The sequence below is a fragment of the Hemiscyllium ocellatum genome, unplaced genomic scaffold (genome assembly GCF_020745735.1).
Source record: "Hemiscyllium ocellatum isolate sHemOce1 unplaced genomic scaffold, sHemOce1.pat.X.cur. scaffold_144_pat_ctg1, whole genome shotgun sequence".
NCBI lineage: Eukaryota > Metazoa > Chordata > Chondrichthyes > Orectolobiformes > Hemiscylliidae > Hemiscyllium > Hemiscyllium ocellatum.
In genome coordinates, this window is record NW_026867776.1 from 294,098 (window position 1) to 314,268 (window position 20,171).

The 20,171-nt window shown below is 45.8% G+C and overlaps 1 long non-coding RNA gene across 3 annotated transcripts in view; it reads left to right on the forward strand.

The window, feature by feature from the left end:
• The window catches only part of LOC132809933 (uncharacterized), a 63,632-nt gene that overhangs the window by 11,239 nt on the left and 32,222 nt on the right, over positions 1-20,171 (forward strand). For all 3 annotated transcript variants that reach the window (XR_009642640.1, XR_009642641.1, XR_009642639.1), the window contains exon 3: positions 2,496-2,602. This is a non-coding gene — a long non-coding RNA (uncharacterized LOC132809933). The remainder of the gene's footprint in view (positions 1-2,495; positions 2,603-20,171) is intronic.

Below are 20,171 nucleotides of genomic sequence, written 5' to 3' on the forward strand. Positions count from 1 at the left end.
GTACATGAAGAGGTAGGATTTAGAGGGATAAGGGTGAACCACTGGCAAATGTGACTCCATTAACGCTCTCCGTTAATGGTCAATGCATTGAATACAGAAGCTGGGACGTCATATTGTGGCTGAACAGGACGTTGATTAAGCCACTTCTGGAATTCTGTTTTCAGTTTGAATTTCCCTGTTCTGGGAAGGATGTTGTGAAATTTGAAAAGGTTTGGACAAGATTTACAAAAACATTGCCAGGATTGGAGGATTTGGGCTACAGGGAGGGGCTGAAGGCTGGGGCTATTTTCTCTGGAGAGTCAAAGACTGAGAGGTGACTTCATGGAGATTTATAAAATCACGAGGGGTGTGAATAAGGTGAGCAGCCGGGGTCCTATTTCCTCAGGTTAGGTGGGTCCAAAACTAGAGCACATGGGTTTAAGTTGAGAGGGCAAAGATTTAAAAGGGATCTAAATGGCAATGTTTTCAAGCTGAGTGTGGTGTGTGTATGGGAAGGGCTATCAGATGAAATAGTGGAGGCTGATAAAATCACAACATTTAAATGGCTTCCAATTGGGTACATGAATAGGAAGGGTTTTTAATGGATACAGGCCAATAGATGGTAAATGGGAATCCATTAGTTTAGGATTCCTTGTTGGCCCGGACGAATTTGACTGAAGGTCTGTTTCTTTGACCTTAATAAATTAAGATGCATTCCTCTATTTTGTGGAGAGCTAGCCGAAGCACAGATAATTATCCTTGGAGCTGAGAAGGTGAAGCAGTGATTTCGACCTGGTGCAGATTTGGTTCCAAGGTCTTGAATTTGCAGAGAGAGTGAGAGAGAGGAATTGTTAACACTTTCACAATTTTTAGTAACTACTTTCAAGTAATTGGCAAATAATACAAGGTGAAAATGTGAACACTATTTTACTCAGTAAGTTCTGAGCATCTGGAACAGTCTGAACGACGCAGATTCAGCAGGTATTCTGAAACAGACTTGGAATTTTACTTTTTAAGGAAAGATTTGGGGGGCTGTGGGCACATGGGAGGAGACTTGGGACAGATTTGTAGCATCTCCAGAGGGAGAGAGTCCAGCCCCAATGGGCTGAATAGCCCCCAGCCCCTGTACACTGTGATACTGCCCCATTCACTGTGAATGATGAAGCTCATCTCAGGGCAGGGAGAGGGAGGAGCCAACCACTCGCCCCTCAATCGGCGCCGGCTTGATTGATGTCAGCTCCAGACCAATAGGAGGAGAGTCTGTGTGGTCCTGCAGCCAATGGGAGTGAATGAGGGGTGTAGCCAGCAAGACAACACCTGTCTATGAGCTGTGCAGGTGCAGTGTCACTGGGTGGGGGTGGGAGAGACAGCAGGGACTGGGACAGAGGCTGTAGGACCTGAATTACAAACTCCCAGTAAATTAAAACCAAAAGAACTGCAGATGCTGTAAATCAGAAACAACAACCAGGAGATTCTGGAAAAGCTCAGCAGGTCTGGCAGCATCTGTGACGAAAAATCAGAGTTAACGTTTCAGACCCTGTGTCCCTTCCTCAGGACAGATGTTACTGAGGAAAAACAGTCAGTTTATTTGCAGAAGTTAATGTAGGGGGAAGATAAAAGGAGTAAAGGATAGGTAGGGATAGAGTGAGAAGAACAGTTGGATAAAGGATAATGATCTGACTGGGGGGGGTGACTAGCTGTTAATGGAGACTGTTAGTGGTTAACCATAGGTAGTGTGTAATGGCACGCTGTGAGAACAAGGCCTGGTGTGTGGGGTAGGGGGCTACGACATGAGGTTGTTAACCTATGGTTAGCCACTAACTGTCTCCATTGTAAGCTGTTGCCCACCTATATCACTGCACGATTGGAGCTGCCGAGGACACAAACCTTTGGAATATCCTCCCTAACTCCCTCTCTCTGCCTTAAAGATGTATCTAAAATTGTTATCTTTAATCAACGTTTCCGTCATTCGTCAAGCATTTTAGATTTGTCAATGTGAAAGGCTCCATACAATGCAGGTAGTTGTTGTTATTGTCTGACATCAGGAGAAACAGGGATGAGCCCTCTCTCTCTCTCTCTCATACCTGATGAACAGCAGCAAAAACAGGAAGCACTGAGCATGCTCCAGCCCACAATGGGCCTCGGATTATTGATGTCAGCGCAGGACCAATAAGAGTCGGGGGAACGAGGCTGGAGGACCAGGATGTGCCAGTTGGTCCTTCAACCAATCGGAGTGAATGAGGGGCGGGACAATACTCAACCACGTGATAAACTTCACTGACAGCACAGTGTATTGTGGACAAGGCACTGGAAATGTGTGAAGGTGCAGGGCAGGGGAAAGGAAAGACATAGACCAGAAAGAGAAGGACATTTTCATGGTATGGCATGAGAGGTTTTACAGAAATTAGTGCACATTGTGAATCTCAAATTTGAAAATCCCAAATTCTGCCCCATTTTCCCTCCTTATAATGCATTTTGCACTCCCTGAAATAGCAACTGTGTTTCTCCCTCCACAGATCCCAGTGATCAGTGCCAAAGCCCCATTGCCTGTGAAGAGGGTGATGTTTGATTTCCCTGTCCAGCTGCAGTTCATGTCGTGAAGGTGCTCCCACAATGTGGTTGGGTAAGAGCTGTTATAGATTATTCACTCAGCAATATTGAAGAGTTGACAATGTATGTGCAAATCAGCAGCAGTTTGTTTTTTTTAATCATGTTTATAATTTCACAGAAATACTATTGAAAAATTCTGGCATAAGGCCACAGATTGAGATACTAGGTCAAGTGATCAAAAGCATTGCCAAATGAGCAGGTTTTCGAGAACACCTTAAAAGAGGAAAGCAGGTCTGAGAGGGTTAGGGTGGGAATTCCAGACAGTGTTGCCTTGGCAACAGTAGAAACAGCCAGACAGGTGAAGCAATGAATAAACACAAATGAGTTGTCAAGGTCTTGCAGGGTGTGTGGTGCAGGGAGACAGGGATGTTCACAGGGTGAGAATTTTAAATTGTTGGCTGTAAATAGGAGCCTTTTGATGGATCAACCAGTTTTGGTACAAGTGAGCACTTGGGCAGGAGGGTTTAAGATACTCTTGAGATTACATGTAAGTTGAATGTGGGAGGCTGGCCAAGAGTGTTTGGATAATTAAGTCTGGAGATAAATACTCGTCCATCCCTGCATTCAGTAAATGAGCTGAGACTAGGGTGGAGTTGGGTGATGTCACCAATGAAGAAAGTGTGTTTTTGGAGTTGGGCTCTTCCTCCACATCACCCCCACCTCCCTCCCCTCACCAAATCACAGGTATTGTTCCTTGTTCTATCTGTCTGTCTTTTCTGGTTATGACCTTCTCTCCCATTCTGCTACGAAGTAATATTTTGACCTCACCGTTGTTGGAAAAACCTAATCCATCCCCACTCTCCCATTCCTTTCTAAATTCCTTGTATGTGGTGTCCCTCAAGGATCGATTCTTGGTCCCTCCTGTTTCTCACCCACATACTGTCAGGAGGTGACATCGTCCAAAAGCACCGTCTGAGGGTTCACATGTACACTGACAATGCCTAGCTCTCCCTCCCCATCATCCCTCTCCATTACTCAGTTATCAAACTGCTCATCACACTCCCACTACGCGATTGGCTGCAATTTCCTGCAACGGAACATTGAAATGGTTAAACCCATTGCCTTCAGTTGCTATTACAAATTCCTTTCCCTTACTGCTGAGCCCCTCCCTCTCCCTGGGAACTGTCTGAGGCAGATCTACACTCTTCACAATATTGCTCTCATATCTGTAACCCCAAGGTGACCTTCTGATCAGGTATCTACACAATCACAAACACCAGGAATTCCAATCTCTAAAACGTTGCTTACCCCTCCCTTCAGCCCAGCTCCATTGCTACTGAAACCCCTGACCCGTGTTGATGTTGCCTTAAACTTGACGAATCTAAAACAGAACCCTTGATTCCGTGACTATCCGAGTATCTGATTCCAGATCCCTCATGATGGGAAACATCCTCTCAGTATTTACCCTGTCAAACTCCTTAAGAATCCTGCATGTTACAATGAGATCACCTCTCATTCTTCCCAAATCCAGTGAGTAGAGTCCCAACATTTTCAGCCTTTTCTTAAAAGATAATCCCTACAAGCCAGGGATCATCCCAGTTAATCTTTTCTGAAATGCCTCGGATGAAATTATGTATTCCCTTAAATAAAGGGACCAAAACTTCTGTCATTACTCCAGATGTGGTCTCACTCGCACTTTGTAAAGTTACTCTCAGGTATATACTCCAAACACTTACACTGAAAACTCCTTGTAATAAGAAACAACGTTCCATTCCCCATCCTGATTCCCTGTTATAACTGTGCTTCCTACGCAATTACCCCTGGTCCCTTTGTGGTGCAGCTTTCGACAGTTTCCACCATTTACATAGTCCTCTGTTCTTTTATTATCTCCTCCAAAATGAGCAACTTCACAATTTCCCAAATTATGCTCCATTTGCTAACTTGTTGCCCACTTCTCCAATGAATCCCTCTCTGTAAACTGTTTATGATCCTTTTGGAACTTTACCGTTCTGCCTTTTCTCAGAGATTTCCCCGCTCATTCTTCTAAACATTTCCTGGGAGCACTGGGCAGTGGGAAGCAGTTGTTACCTTTTCAGAGAGACTCTTTGGAATGAGTGGGAGGAGCTTGCTGCTCATGGGTCAGAATGGAGACAACTTGCCCATCGAGCTGCACGAGCCTTTCACCCCCCCTGTCTAATTGATGAGGCACAGCGGTAGCACGGAAGGAAAGAAAAGGAAGCACACATCCTGCTCTCCACATCGCACTGACTCTTGAAACATTGTGTCCCATGTGTCAAAGATCTGCCCTGTTCAGTCACATGAAGACCCAGTGTGGAAACTCACAGAAACCCATACAGATTTCCCCCTGAACTAACTGCTGACCCCCACAAGAGGTAATGTGTCCAGTCATCCTGGGCCAGGAGGAGGGGGTGGTGAGAGTTTCTTAAATGAACTGACAGTGACAGTTTTATAAACGTGTATTACAGGTGGACATTCAGATGGTAATCTCAGTAATTGTAACGCCAAACTGTGACAAAATTACTCAATTCATCACCAGCTGGATATTCACATTGTGTGTGAGTATTGTTTTCCAGCTCATTCCCATTTGCTGCATAAATGTCCTCTTTTGAATCACCCCACACTCTCAGTAGATCTCCCCCAAGTCTTCAATATGTGTCCTGTAATCCTTTTCTGATGAACTCATGAGTGTAAGATGGATTATTCTAAATCTGTAAACCCCTCTGTCACAGGGCACCCGCAATTTCCTCTGCTACAAGGAGAACAATCTGTTTCCCCAAACCCCTGATTCCCCAATGTCTGTTTGCTCCCTATAAGGCACACATCAGGATTGTGTTGCAACATTCTCCACTTGCCTGCATCAGTGCAGACACCAACAATATTAAAATGAACATCCTCCAGGACAAAGCACTGTGCCTGAGTGGTGTCCCATCCACCACCTTCAGCGTTCCCTCTCCCCATCCCCAGGGTACAGTGGCATCACTGTGTAAAAGGTAGTCAGCATTATCTGACCAGACCATAGGGCTGCTCTCTCATTAGGGAGAAATGTCTGGTGGTGGGTTTAACCTGAAGGTTACCACAGCCCAGGCAAGGGGAGAGGTTGAGAACAAGAGTCCATCTATTGTAGATGGATATTCTTGATATGTATTAACAACACCCATGTTTCTGCAACTAAAATCCCCCATTCCTTGTACCATCCTGGTAAATCTCCTATGCCCCCTCTCAGGGACCCTGCCATCTTTCCCAATGTGTGGGTGATCTCTGGTTTGCACCGACCCAGCTGCTCTGTGTTCCTGTGGGTGATGTCATCATCGAGCACCAGTTGCACTAAACCTCACTCTCTGTAAGGGTGGGAGACGCAGAAATCCCGGTAGCATTTGAGATGTATTTAGTGTGCACTTGTGATGCCATGATAGATGAGACTTTTCCACAATTATTGGAAAATAGATGAGGACAGTTAGGTGGTAGTTTTCTTTGTCACAGACCCGATGTACTACCAGAGCCTTTTTCTGTTCTGTAGACCGCTAAGATGTTTATTATAGGAATATGACAGGCTCCATTGGACTTCAGGTCAGAAAGAGTGATACTAGAGTAGATGACAGATGATTGGCCGATGTTTTGGGAGGAAAAGGAGATTGAGAGGTTTAAGGAAGAATTCAGAAGCTCAGCACAGAATCGGAAAGGGCCGTCATCAAGTGAGAAACATTGGGAATCCTGAAGGCTGGAAATAAAAAAGGCACATATAGCAGAGCTTTGAGAGATCGGAGGGGATTAGAGATAGGGAGAGTAATGAAGCTGGAGGAGATGAAAGTTGGAGAGGATTCTGAGGATTGAGGATGTTACAGAGATAGAGATATTTCTGATAGACTTTTTTGAGTTTTGAGGCTGGGGAGGAATTATCGAGATAAGGAAGAGTTGTAATACTGGATGAGGTGGCATTGACGGAGAGTTCCGAGCATAGAGGAATTTACAGAGATAACGAGCGATAGAGTCAGAACGTTATACAGCACTGACACACACCCTGTGTTCCAACCAGTCCGTGTCAACCATAAATTCGAACTGAACTAATCGCATCTACCTCCACTTAGTCCAAATCCATCCAAGCATTCCCTCTCGATATACAGGTCCAAATGCTTTTTCCTCTTAGAATCCCATTCCCCTACCGTTTTACTCTACATTTACCCCTTACTAATTCACTAAACCCAATCATCCCTGAACACTATGGGCAATTGAGGACTGCCAGTTCACCTACCCTGTACATCTGTGGCTTGTGGGAAGAAACGGGAGCACCTGGAAGAACTCACGCTGACACGGGGAAGCATATCCAAACCCAATGCAGGAATTGAACCTGTGTCCCTGGCAGCAGTGCTAACCATTGAGCCACTGTGCCACCCTTAAATTGTAATTGTATTCACAGCTACCACGTCCTCTGCTAGTTTATTCCACATGTGAATCACTCTCTGTACAAAAACAAAAAGTAAAATCTGGAACGTCTTTTTAGGGTCTTCCTTTTCTCACCCACTCTTGAATCGCGCCCCCTCCTGGAAAGGGCACCTGCTGTTCACATTACCTATACTCTTCAGGATTTTATAAACCTCCAATCAGGTCACCCCTCAGCCTCCTACACCCCAGTGAAAGAGGTCCCAGCCTACCCAGCCTCTCCTTATAACCGAAAGCATCCATTCCCATCAACATCCTGGTAAATCTCTTCTGAACCCGCTCCGACTTAATAACATCTGTCCTATAACAGCACAACCTGAACTGAGCACAGTATTCCAGAAGAGGCCTCACCAACATCCTGTACAACCTCAATGTAATGTCCCAACTCCTATACTCAAAGGTGTGAGCAATGAAGGCAAGTGTGCTGTACATCTTCTGAACAACCCTGTCTACATGTGACATAAACTGCAAAGATCTGAACCCCGAGGTCTCTGTTCTATATCACTATGCAAGGCCCGACTTTTAATCAGTGTAAGTCCTGCCCTTTTATCAAGATGAAATGTTTGGCATTTATTCCAATCCAGAACATCCTTCTAGTATAAAGGCAATAGAAGTATACTTAAGAGGAAAATCAGTAAGGCAAAAAGGGGACAGGACACAGTTTTGGCGAATAGGGTAAGGACAATCCAAAGGGTTTTTATAAATACATTAAGAGCAAATGGGTTACTAGAGACAGAATAGGGCTCCTCAAGGATCAGCAAGGCAGCCTGTGTGTGGATCTGCAGGCGATGGGGTGGGGAGGGAATACTAAACAAGTATTTTTCATCAGCATTTACTGTGGAGAAGGATATGGAAGATATAGAATGTTGGAAATCGATGGTGACACCTTGAAAAATGTCCATATTACAGCGAAGGTGGTACTGGATGTCTTGGAACGCAGAAAGGTGGATAAATGCCCAGGATTTCATCAGGTGTGTCCTAAAATTCTGTAGGAAGCTAGGGAGGTGATTGCTGGGCCCCTTGCTGAGATTTTTGTATCAGCGATAGTCACAGCTGAGGTGCCAGAAGACTGGGGGTTGGTTAATATGATGACACTGTTTAATGAAGGCGGTTTGGACAAGCCCGGGAACTACAGACCTGTGAGCCTGATGTTGGTGCCAGACAAGTTGTTGGAGGGAACCCTGAGGGACTGGATTTGCATGTATTTGGAAAAGCAAGGACTGATTAGGGATAGTCAGCATGGCTTTGTGTGCGGGAAATCATGTCACTTACTTGACTGAGCTGTTTTATGAAGAAGTAAGAAAGTGGATTTTTGAGGGCAGAGCGGTAGATGGGATCTATATGGACTTCAGTAAGGCGTTCGACAAGGTTCGCCATGGAAGACTGGTTAGCAAGATGAGATCTCACCATACCAGGAGAACTAGCCATTTGGAATATAGAACTGCCTCAAAGGTAGAAGACGGAGGGTGGTGGTAGAAGGTTGTTTTTCGGACTGGAGGACTGTGACCACTGGAGTGCCACAAGTGTCGGTGCTGGGTCCACTACTTCTCATCATTTACATAAATGATTTGGATGTGAACATAAGAGGTATTGTTAGTAAGTTTCCAGGTGACACCAAAATTGGAGGTGTAGTGGGCAGTGAAGAAGGGTAACTCAGGTTTCAATGGGATCTTGATCAGATGGGGAAATGGGCTGAGGAGTGGCAGATGGAGTTTAATTTAGATAAATGTGAGGTGCTGCTTTTTGGAAAAGCAAAGCCTAGCAGGACTGATAGACTTAATGGTCAGGTCCGAGGGAGTGTTACTGAGCAAAGTTTCCTTACAGTGCAGGTTCATAATTCCTTGAAAGTAGAGTCGCAGGTGGATAGGATAGTGAAGGTGATTGGTATGATTTACATTATTGGTCAGAGCAGTGAGTACAGGAGTTGGGCAGTCATGTTGTGGCTGTACAGGACATTGGTTTGGCCACTTTTACAATATTGAGTGCAATTCTGTTCTCCACCTATCAGAAGGATGTTGTGGAACTTGAAAGGTTCAGAAAAGATTGGTGACAGAATATTCTTTAAAGGGTAGAATAACCAGTGGGAGGTCATTGGACATTGGTACCAATGACACAGGAAGAGAAAAAGATAGGTCCTGATGAGAGAATATAGCAAATTAGCCTGGAATATAAAAAAGTAGATACTCGGTCGTAATATCTGAATTACTCCCAATGCTACATGCTAGTGAGAGTAGGAATAGCAGGATGGAGGAGATGAATGATTGGCTAAAGATCTGGTGTAGGGCAGAAGGATTCACATCTTTTGGTCATTGAATTCTCCTCTGGAGTAGAAGTGACTTGAATAAGAAGGATGGATTGTCCCTGAATTGGAAGGTGACTAATATCCAGGCAGGGAGATTTGCTAGTACTACTCGGGAGGCATTAAACCAGTGAGGGAGTGGGGGTAAACCTAAAGAGATAGTGAGAAAGGAGGTAAGTCTGAGGCTGGTACAGTTCAGAAATCAAACAGTCAAGGCAGAACGCGGTAGAACCGAGCAGTTACACTGCATTTACTTCAATGCAAGAGGCCTGACAGGGAAGGCAGATGAGCTCAGGTTATGGTTTGAACATGGGACTGGGATATCATCGGTATTATAGAAATATGACTCAGGGATGGATGTGACTGGCAGCTGTATGTTCCAGGGTATAGATGCTATAGGAAGGATAGAAAGGGGGACAAGAGAGGAGGACGAGTGGTGTTTTTGGTTAGGGATAGCATTAGAGTTGTGCTTGGGGACGATATTCATGGGAGTAAGTTCAGTGAAATTATTTGGACGGAACTGGGAAATAAGAAAGGATTGATCACCTTATTGTTAATATCTGCGTGTGTTTCATCTGATTGCTCTGGTTTCCTCCCACTATGTAAAGATGTGCAGGTTAGGTGGATTATCCAGGCTGAATTACCCACAGTGTTCAGGGATGTGCAGGTTGGGTGGATTATCCAGGCTGAATTACCCACAGTGTTCAGGGATGTGCAGGTTAGGTGGATTATCCAGGCTGAATTACCCACAGTGTTCAGGGATGTGCAGGTTGGGTGGATTATCCATGGGAAAGGCAGCATTACATGGGTAGGGTGGGAGTCTCTGAGGGTCAGTGCAGATGTGATGGGCTGAATGACCTGCTTCCCCACTGTCTGGATTCTCTGATAATTATAATAGTTTTAAAATAGTTCCAAAAAAGAATAGACCAGATCTAAAAGTTGCTGTTCTAAATTGGATAAAGGTGCATTGTGATTGAACAAGATAAAATCTTTCAATACTTCTTTGCTATTCCCAGGTAAAGGGACGGCTGAAAAGTGGGAACGTAACATAAGGAATAGGAGCAGGAGGAGGCCATCTGGCCCCTCCAGCCTGCTCTGCCATTCAATAAGATCAGGGCTGATCTCAGCCCCACTTTACTGCTCTCTCCCATAACCTTTAATTCCTTTCCTGTTCGTAAATCTACATTTTGACCTAAAGACATTCAAGATGAAAGTCTCAACTGTTTCAATCAGCTGGGAATTCCACAGATTCACAACCCTTTAGCTGAAGAAGTTTCTCCTGAACTCAGTCCTAAATCTGATACCCCCTTATTTTGTCGCTATGCACCATAGTTTGTCCAGTCCACAGTGGAAACAACCTCCCTGCTTCTATCTTATCTACTCCTTTCATAATTTTATATTTTTCCTATACAATCTCCCATTATTCTAAATTCCAATGAGGATCATGCCAGTTTTGGCAATCTCTGCTCAGAAGGCAACCCTTTCAACTCCAGACTCAAACTAGTGACCCTGGTCTGCACCCCCTCCAGCGCCATTACATCCTTCCTGAAGTAGGGGACGAAAACCTGTACACAGTACTCCAGGTGTGGCCTCCCCAGCCCCCTGTACAGCTGCAGCATAACCATCCCTCTAGCAATGAAGGACAATATTCCCTTCACTGCCTTAATTACCTGCTGTACCTGCAAACCAGCTTCCTGTGATTCATGCACAAGGACACCCAGCTCCCTCTGCACAGCAGCCTGCTGCATGTTTTCACCATTTCATCATCCAGTTTGTTGTTAGTCCGTCCAAAATGGATGACCTCACATATCCCAACATTGTCCTCCATCTGCCAGACCCATAACCACTCAATTAACCATCTGTATCCCTGTGCAGACTGACAGTGGCCTCTGCACACATTGCTCTACCACTCATCTTAGTGTCATCCACTTTTCATGAATCCATGCTGTGTCTGCTCGATGAGACAATTTCTATCCACATAGCTCACTACTTCTTTCTTGAGAGATCAGACATTTCCCCCACTACAGAAGTTATGCTAACACGTCCATTTTAAAATATTGGCATCACATTTGCAGCTTTCCAATCTGTTAGAACCGTCCCAGAGTCAGCACATTTTAGTGAATTATCACGAGTGTATTTGCTATTTACCCACTGCCATTCCTTACAGTCCCCGGGGATGCATTCCATCACGGCCAGGAGACCCATCTACCTTTCGGCTGGTATCTTTCCCAGCACTGCCTCTTTACTGAGAATGATTGATTGTTTCTCTGTCTTCATCTGCCATTGCCCCCATAGGCCTGCGACAATGAGTATATAGACAGTATGTTCCTGTTAAGGCCGAGGCTGGGAGGTGTAAGAAATGCTGCTGTCAAGAGGAATTGTGGCTCTGGTCAAGAAAATGAAGGAGGGATATGGCAAATCCAGACAGCTGGGTTTGTGTGAATACCTAGAGGTATATAGGGGCAGTAGGAGTATACTCGAGGGAAACTAAGAGGGCAAAAAGGGGACGAGAGAGCTTTGTGAAATGGGTTTGGGGAAAATCCTAAGAGATTCTAGAAATACACTAAGGACAAAAGAGTAACCAGGCAGAGAATAGGGACCCTCAAAGATCAACAAGGATGTCTGTGGATCTGCAGGAGGCAGCAGAGATACTATCTGCGTATTTCATGTCCCCTTTTACTGAAGGAGGATATGTAAGTGAGAGAGTTTGGAGAAATAAATAGGGATAACTTGACAAGTGTCCGTATAAGTTATGAGGCACTGGAACTTGTATAATGCATCAAGATTGATAAATCCCTGATACATGATCAGGTGAATCCCAGAACTCTGTGGGAAGCTAGGGAAGTGATAGTTGGGTCGCTCGCTGAGATATTTGTATCACCGAGGTGCTGGAAGACTGGCGCCATTATTTGAGAAAGGTGATGAGGAAAAGTCAGGGAACAATACACTGGTGAGCCTGGAGTCAGGTAAGTTGTTGGAAGGGCTTCTCAGGGATAGGATTTAGATGTAATTGGAAAGGTAAGAAATGATTAGGGACAGTCAGCATGGCTTTGTGTATGGAAATCACTAACTTGGACTTCAGAAAGACATTCAAGGTGGAAGAACTAGCTATTTGGATATAAAATTGGCTGTAAGGTTGGAGACAGAGGGTAGTGGTGAAGGGTTGCCTTTCGGACTGGAAGCCTGTGATGAGCAATATGGTGTAAGGATCGGTGCAGGGTTCACTGCTTTTCATCATTTATATCAATGATTCCTATGGTTCGTGACTTTACATAGACACCAAATTGGATTGGGAGGAAGTGGATCGGGAAGAAGGTTACCTCAGATTACAATGGGACTTCAATCAAATGGGCTGGGGAGTGGCAGGTGGAGTGAATTCAGATAAATGTGAGGTGCTCCATTTTGAAAAAACAAATCAGGGCAGGACTTATACATTTAATGGGAAGGTCCTGGGGAGTGTTGTTGAACAAAGAGACCTTGTCGTGCAGGTTGATAGTTCTTTGAAAGTGGAATCATGGATAGGCAGGGTAGGGAAGGAGGCGTTTGGTGTACTTGGTCAGTGCATTGAGTATTGGAGTTGGGACATTGTTTTGCAGCTCTACAGGACATTGATTCAGCCACATCTGGAATTCTGCTTTCAGTCCTGATCTCCCTGCTGTAGGAGTGATATTACAGAACATGAAAGGATTCTGAAAAGATGTGCAAAAGTGTTGCCAGGGTTGAGGATTTGAGCTATAGGGAGAGGCTGAATAGGCTGGGGCTGTTTTCCCTGCATCATTGGATGCTGAGAGATGACCTTCGAGGTACATAAAATCGTGAAGGACATGGATAGGGTGTAATCCTCCAGCCAATGGGAGTGAATGAGGGGTGTTGCCAACAGGCCAGCATGTGACCATGAGCTGTGCACGTGCAGTGTCACTGGGCAGGGGTTGGGAAGAGACCCAGTGAGTGAGATGGGAGTGGGAGAGAAATGGAGTTAGTGTGGACTGGGAGGGTTTATAAACTCATGATGTAGGCTGCTAGACCTGAATTAGAAACTCCCAGTAAATGAAAACCAAAAGAACTGTGGATGCTTAAATCAGAAACAACAACCAGAAGGTACTGGAAAAGCTCAGCAGGTCTGGCAGCATCTGTGAAGAGAAATCAGAGTTAACATTTTGGATCCGCTGACCCTTCCTCAGAACTGATGTCACTGAGAAAAAATGTCAGTTTATATGCAGAAGGTAGGGGTTAAGGAGTAAATGATAGGTGGTGATATAGTCCAAAGAGAGATATAGGAGCAATTGGGCAAAGGAATGGATAATGATCTGGCTGGGGGAGAGTGAATAGATGTTAATGGAGACTGTTAGTGACTAACCATAGGTAATGTGTAATGGCAGGCTATGTAATAACAAGGCCTGGTGTGTGGGGTGGGGCACTAGGGCGCAAGGACGTGGGAGACTTAGGACCTAAAATTAATGAATTCAGTTTTAAGGTCAGAGGCCTGAAGGGTCCGCCAAGTACAAAATGAGGTTTGTTCTTCCAGCTTACGTTAAAGTTTGGCGCAGGAGAAGTACAGCCGGTCAGACAGTATCCAAGGAGCAGGAGAATTGACATATTGGGCCTGAGCCCTTCAGCAGGATTCTGAGTGGGGAAGAGGGTTGACAGATAATAGGATGTGTGTGTGGGGCTGGCGAGAAGGTAGTTGGGAAGGCGATAGGAAGATGCTGGTGGAGGGTAATGGTGAGAGGGTGGAGTGGGTAATTAAGAAGGAAGATGGACAGGTGGGACTGTTCAAGAGGGTGGTGCTGAGTCGGAGGGCTGGATCTGGGATATGGTGGGGGGAGGGGAAATGATGAAACATTGATTCTGTACTTAAAGGGTCCCAAGGTAGAAGATGAGGTATTCTTGCTCCAGGAGTCATGTAGCTAGGATTTTGTGGTGGAGGTGGCCCAGGACATGCATGTCCTTGGCAGAGTGAGAGGGTGGGTTGTAGAAATGGTTGACCACAGGACAGTGGGGTTGATTGGTGCACGTCTCCCAGAAAGGTTCCCTGAAACATTCTGCAAGTTGGCGTCCTGTCTCCCCATTTGTAGAGAGCAATGAACACAATAGATGAGGTTATTCAATGTACAGGAAAATCTCTGCTGGATGTGGAAGGGACCTCTGGTGTCTTGGATGGAGGTGAGGGGAATGTGTGGCCACAAGTTTCACACCTCTTGCAATGGCAGGCAAAGGTGTTGGGAGTGGAGGATGGGTTGGTGGGGAGCATGGATCTAATGCGGAAGTCACAGGGAATGGTCTCTGAGGAATGCTGAAAGGGGTGTGGAGGGAAAGATATCTCTGTTGGTGGGGTCTGATTGTCGGTGGTGGAAATGGCAGAGGATGATGTGTTGTATCTGGCTGAAAAGCGAGGACTTGGGGGTTCTATCCTTGCTGCGGTTGGAGGGGTGGGGTTCAAGAGCAGAGGTGCAGGAAGTGGTGGAGATACACTGAAGGGTATTGTTGACCACATGGGAGGGGAAATTGCTGTCCTTGAAATACAGGGCCATTTGGTATGTTCTGGAGTGTTCTGCATCAAGCTTCCCTGGAACACTGCATTAAGAATGAGACAGATGTTGGCCAGGGAACAGGCTCGTGTGTTAAAGTGGCAGGCAACGGGAAGCTCAGAGTCTGTTTTGGTCTGAGGGGGAGCATAGATTTGTCCAGATTGCACTTCGTCTCTTTGTAGGGACTGTCAGATTTAGTCCCAATCACCCACTTCATGATGCTAACCTGTAAACTCCTTATTTTCAATTCCCTGCAGCTCCTTATAAACACAAGTTCCAGTACCGTTTTAGGTGGAATGTTCCAGATTCTAACAACTGTCTGTTCACCCAGAAACTGCTGAGGTCCATGTTGACTCTGGGGCTACAAAGGATTGAATTGGAAGATGAGATGCTTTTCCTGAGCTCCCATTGAGATGTATTGGAACAGTACAGAGGGCTGAGGGCAGTGTAGGGGTGAGCAGACAATGAAAATGACAGGACTGCACTGTGAGGGCTGCTTGGCTCAATGAGTATTTTGGAGTTGGGTGTAAACAGAGCGAGGTGGGACAGGGAGAATGTGAAGCTGAAACTTCGTTTTGTTTCAGCCCATTCAGAAATTCACATGGTCCCAAAGGTAACAGCCAGTTTGTAAGCGATACCTGTGGAAATTTTGTAACAGTTTTTAAGGTATAACGTATCAACATAAGTAAAGAATACGGGATTTTGATTACAATGTTTGAAGGGTAGGAAGATTGCTCGCTCATTTAAATTCTCTAAATGGGAGTAACTAGCTGAATCTAGAGAGCCTGTGTGACCGGAGCCCTCAGACTCATGGTGTGCTCCTCTTGTACAATGTGGGAAAATTAGGGATGTTTCCAGTGTCCCTGACGGGCTATGTGTGCAGGAAATGTGCCCATCAGCAGCTACTGGGAAACTGCTTTTCAGACCTGGAGCTGTGAGTGGACTCACTGTGGAGCATCTGCAATACTGAGAATGTTATGGACAGCATATTTAGTGAGTTAGTCACACTGCAGGTGAGGGTTACACAGGCAGAAAGGGAATGTGGGACCATCAGATCAAGTAAAAGGCTCAGGAAGGAAGTGCAGGAGTTCCCAGTGGTTATTCCCTTCCCAAACAGATACTGTATACCGCTTGGGATTCGTGTGGGTGTGTGCGTATGTGTTGGTCTCAGAGGCAATCAGCAACAGCCAATTTCATGGCACCGTAGATAGCTCTGCTGCCCAGAACGGGAAGAAAGATAGTGACAGGGGATTCAATAGTCAGTGATACAGACAGGCACTTCTATGGCCACAGCCATGAATCCAGGATGGTATGTTATCTCCCTGATGATAGGATCCGCGATATCATGGTGCAGCTACAGGACATTCTGGAGCTGGAGGGTAAACAGCCCGTGGTTGGAGAACACATCAATACCAACGACAGCATGAAACAAAGGGATGAGTGGTTGAAAGCTGGATATTGGGAGAGCAGGGACACATTATAATGCAGCTCCTGAAATGAAATGATGTCAGACTTGCTCCCAGTGCCATGTGCTAGTGAGAACAGGAATAAGAGGGTAGATCAGCCGAATATGTGGCTGGAGAAATGGTGTACCATGGAAGGGTTTAGATTCTTCAGGCATTGGGAGCGTTTCTGGGTTAGGTGGGAACTGTACCAGCCTGACCGGTTACCCCTGGGCAGAGCTGGGTCAAATCTCCTGGGGAGGGGGGGGGGGCGCTATTGCCAGTTCCATTGGTGAGGTATTAACTAGTCTGGCAGGGGGGTGGGAGCTAAAGTGTCAGGTTAGATGGGTCAGATTCAGGACAGAGAGTGGGAGGTAGAATATTAGTGATGTCGTCAGCGGGTCCGAAAACCAAAGGAAAGGAGGATTAAACGAGGATTGAGTCCCTCTTCATCCATCAGTTCTGACATCCCAGGAATCAGAGTCAACAAAATCTGGAGCTGTACAGCTCTCTGTCTCCAGTGCTTCAGCAAAATGTTGGGAATCTGCAACAAACCCAAGAAGTGCTGGAGATCCCCAGCAGGTCGGGCAGCATCTGAAATGGTGACACATGCAGGAAACATTGCAGCCTTGGTCATCTTTTTTGCTGTCCACTAAACCTCCAATTTTGGCGTCATCTGCAAAATTACTAATACCTCCTGTGTTTACATTCAAATCATTGATATAAATGACGGAAAATAATAGATACAGCACCAATCCTTGTGACACTCCACAGGCCTCCTGTCTGAAAAGCATCCCTCCACCACCACTCTGTCTTCTACTTTTGAGCCAGTTCTGTACTCAAATAGCTGGTTTCTGCTTTATTCCATGAGACCTAACCTTGCTAACCAGTCTCCATGAGAAAGCTTGCCGAATGCCTTACTAAAGTCCACGTTGATCATGTCGACCAGTCTGCCCTCCTCAATCATTTTTGTTACTTCAAAAAACATTCTAACCCCTGGAAAACATAACATTCACAGCACCAGAGTAATCAGCCCATCGTGTCTGTGCAGATCATAATGCCATCCCAAACTAATTCCATCTGCTTGTAACATGATCCATATCCCTGATAACCTATGCCTGCTTATGTGTCTGTCCGAATGCCTCTTAAACTGTGATTGTTTCTGCTTTTCCCATCTCCCAAGAGAATACATTCTAGTCACTGACCACCTTCTGCACAAGACACTTGTCTGACACAATTCCCTTTAAACTTGCACAGATATTGTTGGAAATGCTCAGCAGGTCATGCAGCATCTGTGAAAAAAATCAGTTAAAGTTTCAGGTCTGGTCACCCTCAGAAAGGTTATCGCTGATTTCTCTTCACAGATGCTGCTAGACCTGCTGAGCGTTTCCAGAAGCTTCTGTTTCTCTTCCTGGTTTACAGCATCTGCAGTTGTTCCGGTTTTCATCTCCTTTAAACTTGCTCCCTCTCTTAAATGTGTGGCTCTAGAATTTGTCATTTCCACCTTGGAAAAAAGATTTACGTTTTCGTTTGGTCTCCCCTACCCTGGGAAAAAAGAAACCATGACTAGTCACCCTATCATTGATCCTCATAATTTGATAAAGTTCGATTAAAGCCACCTAACGTGTCCAGTGCTGCAGGGAAATAGCCTCAGCTTATTCACACTCTCCCTATGGTTCAAATGTTCCAATCTGGCAACACCCTTGTAAATCTTTTCTGAACTCTTTCAAGTTTCCCAACATCTTTCCTATAGCAGGGAGACTGGAATTGAAAGCAGCGGGCATTCCAAAAGTGGCCAAGCCAATAAACTGTACAACCGAAACATGATCTCCCAGCTCCTGTACTCAATGCACTGCCCAATAACAGCTAGCATACCGCACACCACCTTCAACTACACTTTCAAGGAACTAGTAACCTACACTGCACGGTCTGTTTGTTTGTCAATACTTCCCAAGAACTTGCCGTTAAGAGGTTGAGTCATATACTGGTAACATCTTTCTGAAATCAGGGAGACTACAATTGAATGCAGTATTCTAACACTGGCCTGACCAATGCCCTACTCAGCCACAACGTGACCTCCTAACCCCTATACTCAGTGACAGAATCCCTGCAGTGTGGAAGCAGGCCTTTCGCCCCATGAGACCATACCAACCATCGGAACAGCATTCCACCCTAACTCTGTAACCTACCATTACCCAAAGCTAATCCACCTAACCTGCATGGCTTTGGATTTGTGGGAGGAAATTAAGAGCACCCAGAGGAAGCTCACGCAGACACACAGGGAGAATGTGCAAACACCACACAGACAGTGGAGTCGAACCAGAGTCCATTTATTGACCAGCACATTCCATTCAATGTTAGTGTCCCAAATTCCATGTTCAGCACCTGATCTCCCTGAAACTTTCCAGGAACTATGCAGTTGTTCTGAGCCCTTCAGAGGGAATTAAGGTGAGGAGGACAAAACACAAACAGGGTTGAGTTGTAGATCTATAAAATAACTCTCCATCTTCCTCCCCGTCTCTCCCCCCACCCGCTCTGTCTGTTCCCCCCCCTCTTTGTCGTCGCCCCACCCCCTCATGGGTCGTCCTCCCCTCTGTCGGTCTGATCCCCCATCTGTCGCCCCCTCGGTCTGTCCCTCCTCTCTGTCGTTTGCCCCCTCCAGTGGGTTGCCCCTCTCCTGTCGGTCGCGCCCCCCACCCTGTCGGTCGCACCCCCCCCGTCGGTTGCCCCCTCCTGTCAGTCGCCCACCGCGTCTCTTCCCCCCCCCACCACCATCAGTCGCCCCCTCTGTTCCCCTCCTCTCTACTCCTACTTTCTGTCCCCACCTGTTTCTGTGCCACCCCTCTCTATCCCCCCTCTCTTTCCCTACCCATTGCTGTCCCACCCCTGTCAATCCACCCGCTCCCTGTCTGCCTACCCTCCCTCCCAAACCCCTAGTTCTGTACTCCCCCACTGGAGGGAAAATATCTTGTCTATTTACCCTATCCATGCCCGGCCTGATTTTTAAAATCTCTTTTAGATCACTGTCTAGCCTCTGAAGCTCCAGAGAAAACAGCCTATCCAACCCTGGCAACATGCTATACTTCTTTTCTGACCTCTTTCAGATGGATGTTCTTAAACATGATAGGAAGGAGAACAGAATTCGATGGAATATTGCAAAAGTTGCCGAATCAATGTCCAGTACAGCCGCAATATGACCTCCCAACCCCTATACTGAACGCTCTGACCAATAAAGACAAGCTGGCCAACCGCCGCCTTCACTATTCGATTTACTTGCTACTCTACTGTCAAGGAACTATGAACCTGCACTCCCAAGGGCTCTTTGTTTAGCAGCACTCCCCAGGAACTTACTATTAACTGTAAAGGCCTGCTAAAGTTTGCTTTTCCAAAATGCAGCACCTCACATTTTTCTAAACTGAACTCCTCAGCCCATCACCCATCTGATCTAGATCCCCTTGCACTCTGAGGTAATCTTTTTCCCTGTCTACCACACCTCCCATTTTGGTGTCATCCGCAAACTTACTTACAATACTTATGTTCACATCCAAATCATGGATATAAATGGCGAAAAGTAGTGGATCCAGCACCGATCCTTGTGACACTCCACTGGTCACAGGCCTCCAGCCTGAAAAGCACCCTCTGCCTTCTACCTTCGGGCCAGTTCTGTACTCCATACGATCTAACCTTGCTGACCAGTCTCCCGTGAGGAACCGTGTCGAACGCCTTACTGAAGTCCATGTAGATCATGTCCATGCTCTGACCTCAGCAATCCTCTTTGTTACTTCTTCAAAAAAAACTGAATCAGATTCATGAGACATGATTTCCCATGCACAAAGCTGTTATTAATATCCAGGATTTAACTCTGTACATCGGGGTCTGCGTTACCCAGTTATAGGTGTTAATATTCTGGATGAA